Genomic DNA, 6414 nt, shown 5'->3' on the forward strand with positions numbered 1-6414 from the left:
AACTCCTGGCCAGCTTTTATAGAGGGCTGCTCCCAGGGAGTAATGAACAGTCTTGGGATCCAGAACCCTCAAGCACCAACTATTAGCAATATCCTGCAATAGTCCATGGGGGCACAATAAAAAGTCCAAGAAATATGGATAATCAATGGTCCCCTGTTACACTATTGTTACTTAAAATATTAGAAAGTGCTATTAGGAGAAAAAAAAATTTTAAAGATTTTATTTATTTATTTGCAAGAGACACACAGAGAGAGAGGCAGAGACACAGGCAAAGGGAGGAGAAGCAGGCTCCATGTAGGGAGCCCGGTGTGGGACTCGATCATGCCCTGAGTTGAAAGGCTGTCACTCAACCACTGAGCCACCCAGGCGTCCCAGGAGTAAATTTCTGATATGAATAATCACAAGAAGCTTTTTTTTTTTTTATAAAGCCCCCAGGGGGACATATCTGTCATGTAGGTGCTGCTGGACTGAACAAGTTAGTTTTCCTTGTTATCAGCTACAAGTCATCAGGCTGCCTTAAGTCTAACCCATCTTTCCCAGAGATGCAATGTTATAAATTGTGCGGTTTTTAAAAGATTTTATTTTAAGTAATCTCTGCACTCAATGTGGGATTCAAACTCACAACCTTGAGTTCAAGAGTCACAGGCTCTACCGACTGAGCCAGCCAGGTGCCCCGTAAATTGTTTCTCCAAAACAGGAAACACATGTTAATACCATAAAAACACCAAAATTGGAGATGAAGAGAAATGAAAACCAAGTAGGCTGCATATACATAATAAATATAAACTTAATATGTATGTGGCCAAAAAGCTAAATTGTTACTGTTCTTGTGGGGGAAATTTTGTGCACAAGCTGGATTTGCTAAGGATTCTTAAACTACAGCTTCAATGGAATGTTCTTGGTAAATGTCCATAAGCATTCTCATTGCTCAACAACCTTAATGACTATTCAACATTCCTATCATCTTTCTCAGACATTTCCATTATTGATGAGATGTACATGAATGCCCCCACCCCCGTTCATTTCCTCCTCAAAGATTACAGCTGACTTTTGTGGAAGTCTTTGGTACTTTTATATTAGCACTGAAGCTTCTCCTGTTCTTTTCATTTCTTTCCTTTTCTCTTTTCTTTTTGTAAGAAAAAAGCCCCTATATGGGGCTTGAACTTACGACCCCAGAGATCAAGAGCCACATGCTCCACTAACTGAGCCAGCCAGGCACCCCACCCTGTTCTTTTCTTGTAGAGGTCATTCTGTGGTCTTTCTGAGAAGTGCTTCCTTTGATGCTTCATCTTTTCTTGAACATTTCCGAAGAGACAATGACTTTGTGGAAATAATTTCTTGACTTGGCACCATACTGGATTCTCCATATCTAATTATGCTGACACGCATTCTGAAGTTTGGCCATCACATGATGTTGGCTGAACTGGTCTACACTTCCCACTTTCTTCAAATTTTTCTTCCCCTCAAAACCTGTGCCTACCAGAGAATACAACTTGACCTCTGGGAGACTGGCTCATTCACTTTTCTTTTTTGCCCTATTATGTTAAAACATGCTTCCTTTTTCAAAGAAACTGAGGGAAATCCCAGGAGACTTCCCAAAGGAGATGACATTTGACTTGTATAGAATTTTGGCAAGTGTACATGGACTCAAGTGTGGGCACTGCTTGAGAAAAGGCCAGAAAGTATGGCAGGTGTTTGTACTCAGTATCTTTCATTCATTTCTCCAAATCTATTCTTCATTTTTCTCCACCCTGCTCTCTGTCCTGGAAGATGATCGTTATAGACTACACCAACAGACTTCCTCGCCCTACAGTTTTCAGTTGGGCTCAGCCAATGGAAGGCACCAACAGAAGAAAGTGGCATCTTCTCATTCCCATAGTGGCCTCATCCCTTCACCAAAGGTCACAGCTCCTGTCAGGTAGCATCGTCTCTTTCTGGGTTCAGGTAACAGTTTTGTCCCTTCAGCTCTAGGCGTGCTAACAGATATTGCACCATCTTTTACTGCTTTTCCTAAACTCTGCCCACAGCTTTGAAATAGTTCCTGTATTAAGCTCTCCACAAATTATCCATTTTGAGTGTGCCATCTGTTTCCTGCCAGGTGCCTGATTGATACAGTGTGTTTGATTAATGGGTATTAGTTCAGATGAGTTGGAGCATGAAGCGTGTGTGATGAAACAGCAAAACTTCATGTAGGAGCAGTAGGCTGAGAGCAGATGGTGAAGGACCTCGTCTTCCAGGCCAGGGAGTGCAGCAGGCAAATAGGAACCTCAGAGGGTTTTAGGCCAGGGGTGACATGCTTTAAGAAAACTAATTTGGCAGCTGCATGCAAAAGGGTTTAGCAATCAGAGATGGGGAGACAAGTTAGGAGATGATTACAACTGCTGTTACAGGAAGATAACACTTTGTAATTATCAGATTGGCAAAATGCCAAAGATTTGATAGCGCAGCACAGTGATAAGGATGTGGAGAAATGGCACTCTCAGACATTGCTAGTGAGGGCATAAATTGATAAACCTCTTTGGAAGGCAATTTGATAGTATCTATCAACATTGTAAATGAGCATAAGCTATTGACTCAGCCGTTAGATGCTCATCTGGGTACTTACCCTACAGATAATATTGCACATATGCTAAATAATTTATGTGTAAGACTATCCATTGTAGCATTTTTCTAATGGCTCAATATTGATAACTGAAATGTCCATCAGAGACCAGTAAACAAGTATAGCACAGTCCATGGAATGGAATACTATGCAGCAGGTAAAGAGAATTAAATGACTATATGTACTCACATGGGAAGATCTCCATGGATGATGTTCATGAGAAAGGTAAGGTGCCTAGTAATTTACGTAATCTGCTTCTATTTGAGTGGGAAGATAAAAGGATATTTTGTATGTGAGTTTGTAAATGCAAAAACCAGAAGAATAAAGGAAACAGGTTACAGGATAGTTGCTCCCTGAAAAGAACTGAATGGCTGAGATCGAAGGGAAAGGGAGATTTACTTTTTTTTAAAGATTTTATTCATTTATTCATGAAAGACACAGAAAGAGAGGCAGAGACATAAGCAGAGGGAGAAGCAGGCTCCATGCAGGGAGTCTGATGTGGGCCTCGATCCCAGGACCGCGGGATCAGCCCTGAGGTGAAGGCAGATGCTCAAACACTGAGTCACCCAGGTGTCCCTGAGATTTACTTTTTATTCTATTTTTTTTGTACCTGTGCATAAATTATCTACACTTTAAAAAAATCCATTGCACTGCCATCTTAGACTCAAACCTCTACCTTGATATCAATTCTTTTTTTTTTAATTTTTATTTACTTATGATAGGCACACAGTGAGAGAGAGAGGCAGAGACACAGGCAGAGGGAGAAGCAGGCTCCATGCACCGGGAGCCCGACGTGGGACTCGATCCGGATCTCCAGGATCGTGCCCTGGGCCAAAGGCAGGCGCTAAACCGTTGCGCCACCCAGGGATTCCTATCAATTCTTTTTTTAAAAAAAGATTTTATTTATTTATTCATGAGACACACAGAGAGGCAAAGACACAGGCAGAGGGAGAAGCAGGCTCCCCTCAGGGAGCCTGATGTGGGACTTGATCCCTGAACTCCAGGATCAGGCCCTAGCTGAAAGCAGAGCTCAACCGCTGAGCCATCCAGGCGTCCCCTTGATATCAGTTCTAAAAATCAGACTATGTATAGCTTTCTTGGTGACATAACACAACTGAAAGGTATTCAACTAAAAAAAAAAAAATTCTTCATACGCCGTTTGAATTCCTGAATGGATTGTTAAGCTTGTTTGCTAGGTAAGTAAATGGCCTTGAATTGTCTTGCTTGGTCTTGTCAGTTTTTTTTTTTTTTTTAAGGTTTTATTAATTTGTTCATGAGAGACACAGAGAGAGGCAAAGACATAAGCAGAGAGACATAGGTTCCCATGGGTAGCCTGCTGCTGGATTCAATCCCAGGACCCCGGGATCACAACTCAAGCCAAAGGCAGGCACTCAACCACTGAGCCACTCAGGTGCCCTAGTCTTGTCGATTCTTAAAGTTCAAAGTACAGTATCTGAAAAATTGAGAGGCAGGCTTTTGAATAGTAACTGCATTCCTCTGTGACTGTTGCTAATCCAAGTAGGCAGTGGGCAGAGATGTCATTCAAGGAATTCAACCCCTGGATGGGTGATGGATGCCTTGAGTTCTTTACTAAGCTGGAGAGGTTATAAGGCATCGCCTTTTAGAGCTCTCAGAATTTCTCTATCGGGATTGTTCATCTTCATCTAGACTGTACCCTCCATAAAGGAAGACGACATGCTTGTTTGCCATTGCATTCTTAGTGCCCAGCACTGCACAAGCGCTTAGTCTATGCTCAAATATTTGTTCAGTTGAATTGATCATGACTTTCTGTGCCATATTGTTCCTGCACTTCCTGAGACTTAAAGTTGAGTAAATAATTGACCCTTTATCTCCCTGCATCTTAATCGCAATGGCCAACTTATTTTCTTCGTAAGAGAAGAACAAGAGTCAAATAGTGTGACTAAGTTTTTTGAATTGGTGATTAGACTTTAGAATTCAATGCAATTGTGCTCGCTTCCACAGCACATATACTGAATTCAATGCAATTTAGTTGTCTAATTTCTGTGATACCGGAGTAATTGCATGATGTTTCTAAAACATTGTATTACCTTGCAATATTACCCATAAAAAGCTGAATTTTTTTTTATTAAATATTCTATTTATTTATTCATGAGAGACAGAGAGAGAGAGAGAGAGAGAGGCAGAGGGAGAAGCAGGCTCCATGCAGGGAGCCCAACATAGGACTCGATCCCGGGTCCCCAGGATCACGCCCTGGGCCGAAGGCAGGCACTAAACCACTGAGCCATCCAGGGATCCCCGAAAGTTGAATCTTTATGTCTTGCTGATTTAGTTCAATTCCTGGTTAATACAATTAAGACTTTTTTGGCAATAACCCTTGCATTGCAATCAGAACTTCAAGATTAGGGATCCCTGGGTGGTGCAGCGGTTTGGTGCCCGCCTTTGGCCCAGGGCGTGATCCTGGAGACCTGGGATTGAATCCCACGTCGGGCTCCTGGTGCATGGAGCCTGCTTCTCCCTCCGCCTATGTCTCTGCCTCTCTCTCTCTCTCCCTGTGTGTGACTATCATAAATAAATAAAAATTAAAAAAAAAAAAAAAAAAAGAACTTCAAGATTAGAACTTATACATAAATTGGCCATTTATCTTTGTGGGGTTGAAATTCTGGAGTGATACTTTGCAATTATGTAATACTGTACTGAATTGTGTCTAACACAACCAATCATAAATGGAAATTTAATAAACTCTGCTTGAGTGTATAATTTTATTGCTTCCTAGCATTGATTTTAATAATTTTTTAAAGGATCTATTTATTTTTGGGACTCCCAGGTGGCTCAGTAGTTGAGCGTCTGCCTTTGCCTCAAGGCATAATCCAGGGGTCCTGGGATTGAGTCCCACATGGGACTCCTCGCAGGAAGCCTGCTTCTCCCTTTAGGTCTCTGCCTCCCTGTGTCTCTCATGAATAAATAAATAAATCTTAAAAAAAAAAAAAAAAAGACTTACTTATTTTTGAGATAGGAAGTGGGGAGGGGAGAGGGAAAGAGAATCCCAAGCTGACTCCCCACTGAGTGAGAAGGTGAAAGCTCACCTCCCTCTCAAGACCCTGAGATCATGACCTTAGTGGAAATGGAGTCCAGTGCTTAAGGGACTGACCCACCCAAGCATCCCCTAGAGTTGATTTTTTATGAAGATATATGGTTATTACACTTATTGGTGCAATATGCTCTCATTTTAATCACCATTATTAGATTTGCTTAATAAAAACTTACTAAAATAACTCTAATCATGCCTTTAAAAAAAAAAAAAAAGTTATTTCTATGCCCAGCATGCAGCTTAAACTCATGACCTGAGATCAAGAGTTGAATGTTTTGCTGACTGAGCCAGCCAGGCACCCCCCTAGTCAATGCTTTTAATTCAGCGGTGACTTTTTTTTTTTGTCAAAAGAAAAACCCATCAGTTTAAGTTTAAGGAAAACATAATAATGTCTAACTTTTTAAGATGGCAGAAAGACTTGAGAGGACAGGATGAATGTGGGCAAGATCTGGTGAGGGGAGAACTGTCGTGATTTGGAAGTTTGATATTACAAACTGGCCTGCTCAGGGACCAGATGCAGACCAAAAAAAATAATTAATAATAAGTTTTGCTTGGTTTTTACAATGTTTTTTAAATGCTTAAATTTTTCTGCCAAATCACCTGGTCCTCTACTCCCAATTGACTTTCTTTCAGCTTTACTCATTGACTTTACCTGTTTGGCCTTAGTAAACATTGAATGCCTGGAGAAGAGTGCCATCATTGAAAGAAATCTGGAACTTGGGAGGGAAAATGGACATTTTTT

Source organism: Canis lupus, chromosome 12 (assembly GCF_003254725.2).
Source record: "Canis lupus dingo isolate Sandy chromosome 12, ASM325472v2, whole genome shotgun sequence".
Lineage (NCBI taxonomy): Eukaryota > Metazoa > Chordata > Mammalia > Carnivora > Canidae > Canis > Canis lupus.